This window comes from Rhipicephalus microplus, chromosome X (assembly GCF_043290135.1).
Source record: "Rhipicephalus microplus isolate Deutch F79 chromosome X, USDA_Rmic, whole genome shotgun sequence".
Lineage (NCBI taxonomy): Eukaryota > Metazoa > Arthropoda > Arachnida > Ixodida > Ixodidae > Rhipicephalus > Rhipicephalus microplus.
Genome location: NC_134710.1, coordinates 501,414,152 through 501,427,508, shown reverse-complemented (window position 1 = coordinate 501,427,508; position 13,357 = coordinate 501,414,152).

Below are 13,357 nucleotides of genomic sequence, written 5' to 3'. Positions count from 1 at the left end.
GCAGATCTCGGCGGAATAACGCAACATATTCTGCGACGAAGCGGCATTGCTACACAAGTGATCGCGACAGTCAGCTGATTGCGGTGGTACTTCAACAAGGTGCCAGGAAACAACGCCGCCGTTTATGATTAAGACAGCATAGAATGCCGCTGCGACTGCGACCACTGCCTGCAGTACTTCAAGTATGCGCGATGAAGCTGCGAGGATAGACACGACATTTTTGACATCGGCTGAACGAAAACTCATCGAGTATCACGCCCAGAAAAAAGCAGCGGAACTTTCCTCGATCTCGGTAACTGATCGCAAAATGAGTGTTCTCGCGAGTCAGCGTGGCACCGAAAGCTCGTCGGCCCCGACGTATACCATGGTTGACCTCGACATGGTGAGCAGTGTACTAAACGAAAATTCTGCTTGCCGAGTGTGCCGTGGTCAGTTGACCATCGAACGCAGTTTAATTTAACGAAGTTTCATTTTCCACTCATTGACTGGTGTAACCCGCAATCATCTTCAGTGCCAGGGAACACTGAGACGCGGAATTTTGTCGATTTTTGCTTAAACTTCAACATTTCTCAGCTAGTATCAGAACCCACCCGGGTTACCCAACAAGTTGCTAACGTTCTGGATCTTGTACTAACCGATTTCCCCGACAGCCTTTCGTCCATTATGTGTTTATCTGAAATAGGCGACCACAAACCCATCCATGCTGTCCTCTCATTCACTCCGTCAGCGCGAAATACCTTCGAGAAAACAATACGTCTTTACGACAAAGGTAACTATCAAGAGATTAACGATGCCATGACTCAATTCCTTCCCGTATTCTAGTCAACCTTTTGTGAACATTCTGTAGGTAGCATTCGGACACGCTTCAAAAATAAACTAAGGGAGCTAACAGACAAATTTATTCCGAAAATCAGTTTTCGTTCCTCCCAGCAAAAACCATGGTTTACAACTGCCTTAAAACGCCTGGAACAGAGAAAAAAACGCCTTTATCGCTCCCCCAGGAAAACTGGACGTACTTGTGCATGGGATAAATATTATGAAGCAGAAAAGAACTACCTGCATGCATTACGTCAAGCTAAACACACATTTTACAATACCAACCTACCAAACCTATTAGTTACAAATCCAAGGCAATTTTGGAAAGTTGTAAACCCTAGTGACACTCAGGCCATTCAAATAAAGAACGAATTCAATGAAATTCTTAAGGATGCCGATTGCGCCAACGTGTTCAACTCCACTTTTGCAAGCGTCTTTACTCATGAGTCAAACGCACATCCCGCTTCACCATCGTTTTGAATAAGTTCTGAAATGCCAGCCATCACTTTTAATGTAAGCAGAATTAGCGCTATCATTGACAAAATGAAGTGTACATCTTCCTCTGGTATAGATGAAATTAATGCGAAAATTTTGAAAAACATGAAGTGCATTGTCCCAGCCTATTTATCATTGCTGTTCACCCAGTCTCTTTCCTTAGGTCTTATTCCAGATGACTGGAGGGTTGGGAAGGTCGTTCCAGTCCATAAATCAGGTAACAAAGACTCCCCGCTAAACTACCGTCCCATCTCATTAACGAGCATTCTTTGTAAAATCATGGAACATGTCATCTATTCTCTTATCATGAAGCTTCTTGACTCGAACAACTTTTTTCATTTCGCTCAACATGGGTTTCACAAGGGTTTAGTATCTTGTGAAACGCAGCTTGCCATTTTTCTGCATGACATTCATACTAATCTCGATATCAATGTGCAAACTGACGTCATTTTCCTGGACTTCTTCAAGGCCTTTGATAAGGTTCCTCACCAGCGCCTCTTATTCAAGTTAAAAAAAAAACTTAACTTACACCCAGATGTCTTCATATGGATTACTGAATTTCTTAGTAACCGCTCCCAGTCCGTAGCTATCAATAATCACTTGTCTAACCCAGTACTAGTAACATCTGGTGTTCCTCAAGGATCTGTCCTTGGCCCCCTCTTATTCTTAATATATATTAATGACTTACCTTCGCATGTCTCTTCTAACATTAGAATGTTTGCGGACGACTGTGTCATTTACCGTACCATTTATGACAGCCACAATCAAACTGCTCTCCAGAAAGACCTAGACAACATAACTACTTGGTGTAACGATTGGCTCATGACCCCTAAATACAAATAAGTGTAAAGCTATGTCATTTTCTCGCAGCAGTCATCCCATAGCACCTTCTTATAAAATCAAAAACACGCTTCTCGATAATGTCCATTCTTATAAATATCTCGGAATCACTCTTTCTAACGACCTGTCCTGGCACGCTCATATTTCTAATATCATATCATCAGCGAACCGGACGCTAGGTTTCCTGAGGCTTAATCTTCGTCAGGCCCCAAAACATGTCAAATTGCTCGCTTACCAATCCCTCGTGAGACCAAAACTGGAGTATGCATCGGCCATCTGGAACCCACATCAATCATATCTTATCGACCTACTTGAAGCTGTTCAAAATCGCGGTACCCGATTCGTTCACTCAAAATACTCGTACAATATCAGCATTTCAGCACTTAAGGCAGATTCCGGTTTAATTAAGCTTTGTGATCGTCGACGTATTTCCAGTCTCATGCTCTTTCACAAGTTCTTTCATGGCACCCTCAGTCAAGCACCATACATCGTACCCGCTGCATGCATTTCTCACCGCACCAGTCATCCGCAGCAGGTCGCGTGCCCACGTGCCCGAACTGCTCACTTCTCCGCCTCGTTCATCCCCCGAACTGCCAAAGACTGGAACGGCCTTCCTGCTGACATTGCCGCCATCACCTGCCCATCATTGTTTCAGCAGCATATAACTAATCAATATGAAATGTTTATGTGAGAAGTTGTAACCCACCCCTTATGTAATGCTTCCTTCGGGAAGCCCTTAAGGTTAATAAACTGAACTGAACTGAACTGAACATGACGCTCGTGAGTACAGCGTATCCGTTAAGCTGAAGCTTCACTGCAGCAACTGCAGAGAAGTTGGTTCGAAATGGAGATCGCGATGGGTTGGTGGCAGCAGTAACTGCAAACCGTTTCAAATCAACGTTCGCACGGCACGTGCGGTTCAGAGCACTGGGAATGGTCAGACAGCTCTGAATGACATCTTTACCGCTATCGATGTTTCACATCGGGGCCTTCACACGAACACGTACCAAGAGTACTTGAAAACGAAGCTTCAGCCAGCAGCAACGAGAGCTTGTGCCGAACTTGCCACTGTGGCAAAGTGCCTCTACAAGGACCTAAATTGTGGCAACCACGGAAATATTGCCATCTTTTTTGATGGAAGCTGGCACACAAGAGGACTCACCTCTCACATTGGCATAGCCACTGTGATAGAAGTTTTTTTAGGTTATGTGCTTTACTATGTTGTACTTTCTAATTTTTGCCTCTGCTGTGAATGTGGTCCAAAATCCGAGAGCCCAGAATACTCTGAATGGAGAGCCAAACATTCATGCCAGAAAAATAGCTCACGCAAGGGTGGCCAAATGGACGTAGAGGCAGCAATGATTTTATTTCATCGCTTCCTTTCGCTTCATGGCCTCAGGTACACCACCATGCTTTGTGATGGTGACAGCCGGTCTTACAGTGCTGTCAAAGAAGCTAAGGTGTACGGCTTCATAAATGTTGGAAAAGAAGACTGCTCGAACCATGTGCAGAAACGCATGCGGAATGCGCTTTGGAACCTCATGTAGAAGCACAAAGGGGACAGCAGCGAGCACATCAGTGTCAAGGGCCGCCTAGCGGGTCACCTCATCACAAAATTGACGAGTTAGTACGGCTGGGCTTTGAAATTCTATTCTGGGAATGTGGATGAGATGCACAAAGCTCTGTGGGCTACGTATCATCATGTGACAATGTGACATACACTCACGAGAAATCAAACCACAGCTTTTGTCCACACAACCCCGAGTCTGGTGCAAGCATAATGCAGCCATGGCAAGGAATGAGCCCATCCCAAAAAGCAAGTACAATTTGCCAGAGGCTGGGAGCAATGCATTGCGTCCTGTTTATGAACGCTTTTCGGACAAGAAGCTCCTGCAGAGATGCACTAGAGGCAAGATGCAGAATGCGAATGAGGCCTTGCATTCGGTCATTTGGAGCCTCTCACCGAAGGACAAGAACCCGTTATTGTTTGGTGTTGAGACTGTTATGGCTGATGCTGTTATGCGTTTCAACTTAGGGAACATGAAATCTAGTTCACTTATTTTGCATGAACTGCTTATAGATCAAACATGCACAGGTAACCAGCGGGCGGTTGAGAAAGACTATCGCCGTGTCGTTGGCTCGGAGAGGAAATGTGCATCTTCAGCGGCGTTCTAGGCAGCCGCAAAGAAGAAGCACAAGCAAAAGCCTGCTTCAGACTACTCCACAGGGGCTTTCTGAGTGATTGTGAATACAAGTGCTGTGGCTTTCATGCATGAAATCTTCATTTTCACAGCTTTTTTAGTTTTGTGCATTTTTCTTAAATACAGATTTTTGCATGTTTTGAATTTTGGGATCACTGTGTCGCTAATACTGATTCAATTTTTTAAATCTTTTTTTTTGTTTGAATGCTAGGGTATTGAAGTCTGTAAGAAAACCTTGATAAAACGTTTAAGAACATTATAAAATTTTGAAATATTCCAGAAATCACCAGTGAAATTTCAGAGCTAAGAGACTGCGACATAAAAAACTTTATAACATTGGGTGAAATTTAGATAATAGCATGAAATCGCATATATACAGTATTTGAATATTCAGCAACATACAGGTTCAATTATGGCTCTTTTGATGCATTACTTTTTATGCAAGTCACATCCAAAATTCATAAAATAAGAATAGTAAATTTTTTTGGATTGATATAAAGAAAATGTAATTACATATTTTCAATCAGTGTACAAAGCTGAATATTCTTTGGAAAAATCTTGTCTATAGGCCTAGTACTAATATATTTCAGGCTTCCATGTCCCTCCTTAAACATTTGTGTCGAAGTATTACAAATGAAATTATGAAGTTTTCAGTTTATTCACAGAATTTCAATTTACCGTACAAGTTATGTCTGCCTCTGCAAATAATGTAGCTCATAAGGCAGGATTCTGTTTTGGGATGCCTTAGGAGACTTTACATGCATCTGTCTTTCATACACAATCACTTATAATATTGGGGAAAAAAGTAGCGCTGCAAACCACTAAATGGTTTCCGGAAATCTGAGATGTCGCTATACTTCGATCTCATGTACAGCTTTTTCTCAACAGTTGTCAGGATTACATAGTCGTATACCCTGATTTGCAGGAACAGCTGAGTCGATGTACCGCCACGTCATACACGGTAATGTTTATTTGACGGAGGAGCACTGCTGATAGCAATAGTTTGGCAAACAAACACTAGAAAGTCAAAATGAACTGTTCGATGGTGTACTCTGCTTCGTTTCCCACGTGACAATGAAGCACCCTTTGCTTCAATGAAGCACAATTTGTCTCGCACATCATGTTCATATACAGATTGATGTTATTCTGGGGTAATCGACCATGGTAAAAGTTTAGTCATGAATTTATTCAATTATTCAAATGTTAATCTGTGCTATGAGTGTTTTGTTTTTCAAATGCTATGACTTGAGCATGTTATAGAACACTTTATGTACATGTCAGCATGCAATGCATCCGTCACAGTGAATAAAGCATGCATAACCTAGTAGTAACGTCAATTGATTGCCCATCAGAACCCGAGTGTCGAAACCAAAAAAAGGAAACAAGCACATCTAAGGGTTTGTTTTTTTGTTAGACATAATATTAATGTGATCTAACAGACAATCACTCCAAAGAAAAGGAGTACATTTAAAGGTGTTTTTTTTCTTTGTCATACACGTTATTAATGAAATCTAAGAGACAATCATGCCAATTGGCATGATGGTCAGTCGGATCTTATTATTATTGTGTCTAGCAAAAGAAAATGAGCCCTTACATATACACTTTTTTCCTTCAATCACGGAGAGGGTCTCTCGTTCTGGCAGACTTCGTACAATTTATCTTTTGTCCACCTTTCTTTTTTCACATTTAAATTACAAAACCAAAGCAGGGCACATTGTGAAATTAATGACATTTAGCAAACTTGGCAACGTGGTCAGAAAAGAAAAATGGCTTGTGAGCGATTGCTGGACATCGATTCATGAAACGACGTGCCTGGAGAATGTACCCATGTTGATTTTGACAGCGCACTGGAGAACGAGGACTAGAATAAAAGTAAGGGCACGACACGGGTGTGGACTCCCAACTGATTACTTTTCTTCTAGTCCTCGTTCTCCAGTGCGCTGTTGAAATCAAGATGAATCCGCACCAACTCGCTCAAGTGGCACTTCTAATTTACCCATGCTTTGTAAAGTCCTGCAATTTAGAATGTCATACACGATGGTCGAAGCATGTTTGCTGAAAGACATATCTAAACACAAACTGTGCACCTCTTCAACTACCCCCCAAACCTCCAGGAATTACACGAATGAGTGATGCACATAACATAACATGTAGACTCACAGTGTAGAAAGAATGACATGTCATGGTATTTGAGCACAGGCTCTTCTAAATCAGTGCGATGTACAAAGTTCATTATTGACATTATTTATTTAACAATACTGCCAATCTCATCAGAGATTATAGGAGGAGGTCATATGAAAGCGAATATTTGTTTACACGTCATAGTGATGAAAAACAAGAAAAAGCCAGAGTTACCAAATGACATACAAATCATAGAATATACATTGCCATTATAGTAACACACAATCAAACAATTTTAGTAAGAGCAAAAATATAATTACATATATATAATTAAACCTTGATATAAAGATGCAAAATCCCATGCCCTTCCTAAGAAGTGTGTTTGTCTTTTACACTCATATAACAGAACAGTGCCCTGTTTATCCAGATCTATACATCATTACTTGCCCAACAGCACAAATTTTTCACTAGAAATCAAAAACAGCAGATACATTTATTAACGAGAAACTAACACCACGTGGAGCTTCTTGTAAACTTTCTGCTATTTTCCTCCATAGTGAATTTCCCATTCAATTGGGTCCAGTTTTTCATCAGGTTAGCTTATTCAATGATCCCACTCCTGCGCCAAAGTGTGCCAAATCAGATTTATTGCACCATTCTGATAATATTGTTACGGGGTCAGTGACTTCTGTATAAACGCAATTACAGAGGAACAACCTCAGGCGAGAATCACAATGGCTGATTGGCACACTCGCGCGCCTGTCAGCTGATTCTGTCCTTCATCTTCCTTTACTTCGTAACAGGACCCCCGGGCGTTAAAGCGCCGTCTCGGCGCGAGTCCGAAGAAGTGTGACAGAAGTAGGGTTTCATGCACGAAATATGAACAATGTCAACAAGTGAAGAACTTGGTGACGTATTGGAGTGCAATGGCGCTATCCCGTAGTTGACGTCGCTAACTTGACGTAAGACTAAGTAGGGTCCTGCGTATCGAGACAAAAGTTTTTCGGAGAGACGTACACGGCGACGCGGTCACCTGGGGCAAACGTTATATTACGATGCCGGTGGTCGTAATGGGCTTTTTGCATATCCTGTGACCTGGTGAGACGAGACTGGGCAACTTGACGAGCCATGTGACCCCTATCAATGGCTTTGCGAGCGTACTCGCAAGCATATGGCTTAGGAGGTAAGGTGGTTTCAAATGGCAATATGGGGTCGCGACCATACAAAAGATAAAAAGGTGAGAATCCCGTGGTGTCATGTCGAGATGAATTATATGCGAAAGTCACATAGGCCAACGTGGTGTCCTAGTCACGATGATCTTCGGGGACGTACATCGAAAGCATCTCTGTGAGCGTGCGGTTGAGACGTTCACTTAGGTCATTAGTTTGTGGCTGGTAGGCGGTAGATAGCTTATGCGCTGTGGCACACGATCGAAGAAGGTCGTCGACTACTTTTGACAAGAAAGAGCGGCCGTGATCTGTAAGCAGCTGTCGGGGTGCACCGTGGTGTAAGATGACGTCACGAAGAAGAAAATCTGCGACGTCAGTGGCGAAACTGGTTGGCATGGCCTTTGTTATCGTGTAGCGGGTCGCATAATCTGTGGCGACGGCGATCCATTTATTTCCTAGTGTCGTCGTCGGAAAAGGGCCAAGGAGGTCGAGTCCCACGTGATGAAATGGTTCAGAGGGGACTTCGATTGGGTGAAGCTGTCCAGCTGGCAGCAAAGAAGGTCTTTTCCAGCGCTGGCAGAGGTCGCAAGTGGCGACATATCGACGCACGGTGCGGTACAGTCCTGGCCAGAAGAACCGACGTCGCACGTGGTCGTATGTGTGGGAAACACCGAGGTGCCCCGCTGTTGGTGCGTCGTGAAGTTGTTCAAGTATGGCAGGCCGTAGATGACGGGGAATCACAAGCAGAAGCTCAGGGCCTTCAGTGCGGACGTTGCGGTTGTAGAGGATGCCGTCATTCAGCACGAACATACGGGATTCGGCGTCATGGCTGTCAGACTGGATGGCGTCGATTATAGTGCGCACGGACTCATTCCGTCGTTGTTCAATGCGCATATCGCTGATATCAGTAAACGTCATCACGCTGCTCTCCAGGTCAGTCGCAACGGGATCAGGAGGGTCCACCGGATGACGAGAAAGACAGTCTGCGACCTTGTGCAAACGGCCAGACTTGTAGCTGACGCTAAATGAAAATTCCTGAAGCCTCAAAGCCCAGTGACCCAGACGTCTAGTCGGGTCCTTCAGAGAAGTCAGCCAGCAGAGAGCGTGGTGGTCCGTAACAACGGAGAACATGCCACCATATAACTAGGGCCGGAACTTGGCGATGGCCCAAACTAAAGCTAAACACTCTCTCTTGGTGATGAAATAATTCCTCTCAGGGGGTGAAAGCAGGTGACTGGCGTAAGCTATCATGCTCCGTCTGCCGTGGTATCGCTGAGCGAGAACTGCGCCAATACCGTGGCCACTGGCGTCGGTGCGAACTTCTGTGGCAGCAGAAGGATTAAAGTGGGCAAGTATGGGGGGCATAGTTAAGCAGCCGATGAGAGCGGTGAACGCTTGAGCCTGCTCAAGGTCCCATGAGAATGTGGTATCCTTCTTCAGCAAATCTGTGAGTGGCCTGGCAACATCGGCAAAGTTTTTCACAAAACGACAAAAGTAGGAACATAAGCCGATGAAGCTCCGGATGTCAGATGTAGAACAGGGCATCGGAAAGCTACGGACGGCGCGGATCTTTTCAGGATCTGGTTGGACGCCATCGGCGTTTACAAGATGGCCCAGAATGGTAATCTGACGGCAGCCAAATTGACATTTCCTGGAGTTTAGTTATAGCCCAGCTGTTCTGAAGACTGCGAGAATTTCAGCGAGACGGGTCAGGTGGCTATCGAAAGTAGATGAAAAGACTATCACATCTACTAAGTAACAGAGACAAGTAGACCACTTGTAACCACGCAAGAGAGAGTCCATCATTCGTTCGAATGGGGCAGGGGCGTTACATAGTCCAAAAGGCATCACCCTAAACTGGTATAAACCATCCGGTGTAATGAAGGCCGTCTTCTCGCGGTCCATCTCATCGACAGAAATCTGCCAGCAGCCGGACTGGAGATCAATTGACCAGAAGTATGTAGCGCCGTGCAGGCAGTCCAACGCGTCATTGATGCGTGGTAGCGGGTATACGTCCTTTCGCGTGATCTTGTTAGGGTGGTGATAGTCAACGCAGAAGTGACAGGTACCGTCCTTTTTCTTCACAAGGACGACACGTGAAGCCCAAGGACTACTTGATGGTTCTGATACCTTTGTTGAGAATTTTGTCAACTTCTGCTTGAATAACTCTGCGCTTGGCGTGGGAGACACAATAGGGGCGTCGGCGAATGGGACTGGCGTCACCAGTGTTTATACGGTGCTGAACGGTGGATATATGTTTGCCCTAGAGGTCTCTCGTCGAGATCAAAAATGTCGGTATACGACGCGAGAAGGTGATGGATGTCGTTGGCTTGCGCAGGATTGAGGTCGGGTGCAATCATCTTCGAAAAACGACTCGGTATGGAACAGATGTTGTTAGCTACAGGAGGCTGAAGTAAATCAATCTCGGTGGTGAGAGCCGCTATTTCGAATTCGTCAGCATTGGATACGCTGGCCACGAACATGCCACGGGGAAGCACTTGAGGGAAAAAGCTGAAATTGAGAAGTGGGAGCGAGGTACAGTTATCAGTGACAGTCATAAGCGTATGGGGAATGGCGATGTTCCGCTCCAAGAAGACGTCAGCGAGAAGAAGAACATATTGACCACCGGGAACCTGTGGCTGTGTGGTCAAAATGACGTAGATGCATGGTAATTTGTGTTTCAGGGTATTTATTTATCATAAGCATGACACTTTAAAAGAATTCATCGCACAGAGAACTGATAGGTTCATTACACTTGTATCACGGCCCAATGACGAACACGTAGCACTAAAGAATCAGCAATCATCTCCGGAGCGAACGTATCAAGTAACGTCATTTTCCAATCCTTAACTACAAGGACGGCAAACATATATAAGCACCTCACCAATCTGACTGACTCTCCATTTGCTAGTATATATCTCTTAGCGGAATGATCATCCAAATAAACATAGATGTAGAGGAAATTATTGGCTATGTGTTTCTCTGCAACATGTGCACATGCTAGCAGAGTATAGCACAGATTCTTATAGTGTAGTATAGCAAGTGGCTGGGCCGTAGTAGTAACGTTGCAATGGGAAGGAGGAAAAAGAGAAGAGGAGAAAGAGTACAAAAATAGAGAAAGTGTGACAAAAGAGAGATGAATAGGAACAAAAGAAGAGGAATAAAGAAAGAAGGCGAGAGAACGACTACAGAGAGAGAGAGAGACAAAAAGAAAAACTAGTGAGAAAGAGAGAAGACAAAAGGGAGAGAGCAAAATGATAAGAAATGTGCTGGCTGATTGCAACCATGTGAATTACCTAAGCCTCAAATGTGTATCCTGGATGTCATGTTCCATTCACAAGGGAATATTGAATCACTTGAATGTAAGCATTCGACAGAAGTCAGTTTGGTGGGGTATGAAACTGGGAGACGATTTGGACTCCAACCAAAAGTTTTGAAGAAACCTGACGTTTCGAAACCGACTTGGTTCCTTCCTCAGGAGTGACTGCGGGACTACGTAGCAGCGGCGTCTTCAAAGCACTCGCAGGGCGGATAATGACGCCTTCCTTTCTCTCTCTCGTTCACCGTGGAACGCAGTCCATGTGTATACACTGGGGGAAGGGTTCCGAGAGAGTGGTTGATGTTATGGGCTGTCCTTTGTATGAGCCGTGACAGAGGACAGCCCATAACATCAACTGCTCTCTCAGAACCCTTCCCCCAGTGTATACATATGGACTGCGCTCCACGGCAACACGAAAGAGAGGGGAGGGATCATTATCTGCCCCGCGAGTTCTTTGAAGACGCCGCTGTTACGTAGTTCTGCAGTCGTCCCTGAGGAAGGAACAAAGTCGATTTCGAAACGTCGGGTTTCTTCAAAACTTTTGGTTGGAGTCTAAATCATCTCCCAATTATACAACAGTATTTCTTAATCGATGCGGTTTCATGTGCAAGAAGTTTATTTACATTGGTGCATAGGTGAACATTTGTATTTCAATATCTGAAACACAGTATATTGACTGCACTTTAGAAGAAGGACTTGGAAATTGCCTCATGTGGGCACTTTCCCACAAGTGGCACTTTCAAAGTTCATCCCTATGCTGCAGTTAAATATGCATGTAGAATGACTAGTGGTGTCTGAAAAATTCCTCTCGCTGAGTTTATTTATAATCCGGTTACCTATAATGCCCCACCGCGGTGGTCTAGTGGCTAAGGTACTCGGCTGCTGACCCGCAGGTCGCGGGATCAAATCCCGGCTGCGGCGGCTGCATTTCCGTTGGAGGCGGAAATGTTGTAGGCCTGTGTGCTCAGATTCGGGTGCACGTTAAAGAACCCCAGGTGGTTGAAATTTCTGGAGCCCTCCACTATGGTGTCTCTCATAATCATATGGTTGTCTCGTGACGTTAAAGCCCACATATCAGTCAATCTATTAATCAATCAACGGTCACATATAAGCATTTTCTACTGTCGGCGATGTAAAATTTGTATAATATATGGTGCTTGCTGTGAGCTTTGAGTTTGTTACTTCATTTTGCTTCTTCACTATGCGACACTGTATTAAAATATGGCAGTATTGTAATTATCCATTCAAATTTTTGAAATGTAACTGTAGCGCATTCCTTTTGTATAACAGGAATTTGTAACGGGATCCAATATTGGGAAACCATATTCTGTTTCTGCTGTAGAGGAACGTGTAAAGCACTGATTACGAATTGGTTAAGGGAATGTTACTATATCACCGAAAGAGTGAGGCATTGCCATTAACGGCGCTATTTCTAGTAAACTACCGCCAGCCCTAATTCTAGCTGGGAAGCATAAACTAATGTCCCACTATTTCCCGCAGATGCCTGTACCGATGATCTGTTTGAGGTCAGTATATTGATGCGTCATCTCACATGGGCTACCTCAAAGAAGAGATCATGTCCATCCGCAATAGACCTCTCCCGTGGTACATCGCAGCGTTATGTCGCCGGTGCACGTCCAACAGCAGTGGTTTGCAACACACAATGCCTCAGTGGTTGGCAACACACAATGCAGGTGCCTCAGTAGTTGGGAAAACACACCGCAGGTGCCTCAGTGTGATATTCACGCGGTGCTTATGGCACGTTTTCAAAGACGATAGCCTTTCTTGGGATACTTCCACGCCAAAATTTTGGTCTGTCTGTCTGACTGTCTCCCTGCCTGCCTGCCTGCCTGTCCGTCTGTCTGTCTGTCCATCTGTCTGTCTGTCTCTCTGTGGAGTTGTCTGTTTGTTCCCCGAACTGATTCTCAAAATGGCCAAAATCCAAGCCACTCCGCAGCGCCCGCCAATATTGCTCAATTTTTGGCGTCCGTACTAGTGCGATTGTCAATTTAAAAGCAATTATTGCGCATATCTGAAGCACAATAACAACACGCCAATATTCTAGATGTGTCTATTTATAGTAGAAAAGGCAAATATAAGTAATACTAAGGACCGTAGCGTTTATCTTGCTGCACTGACAACGCAACGCTATGCAAGAAAAAGTTTTTGTTTCCAATGCTTTCCTAAGACGACACGGTGGTAGCCCTTACCCATCGCCTTGCGTTCTACACCTTATCGCCTCCGAGACAGGTGCGCACGCCACGCGCATAGAGTCAGTCTGTATATTTACTCCATGACCGCGTGCTTTGTTTTCCAAGATAACAGCCAAATAGCGCTCATGTCTCACGTGTGACGTGCCTCGATGTGCTTGTTCGCCTCCGGTGTACGCATCGAGG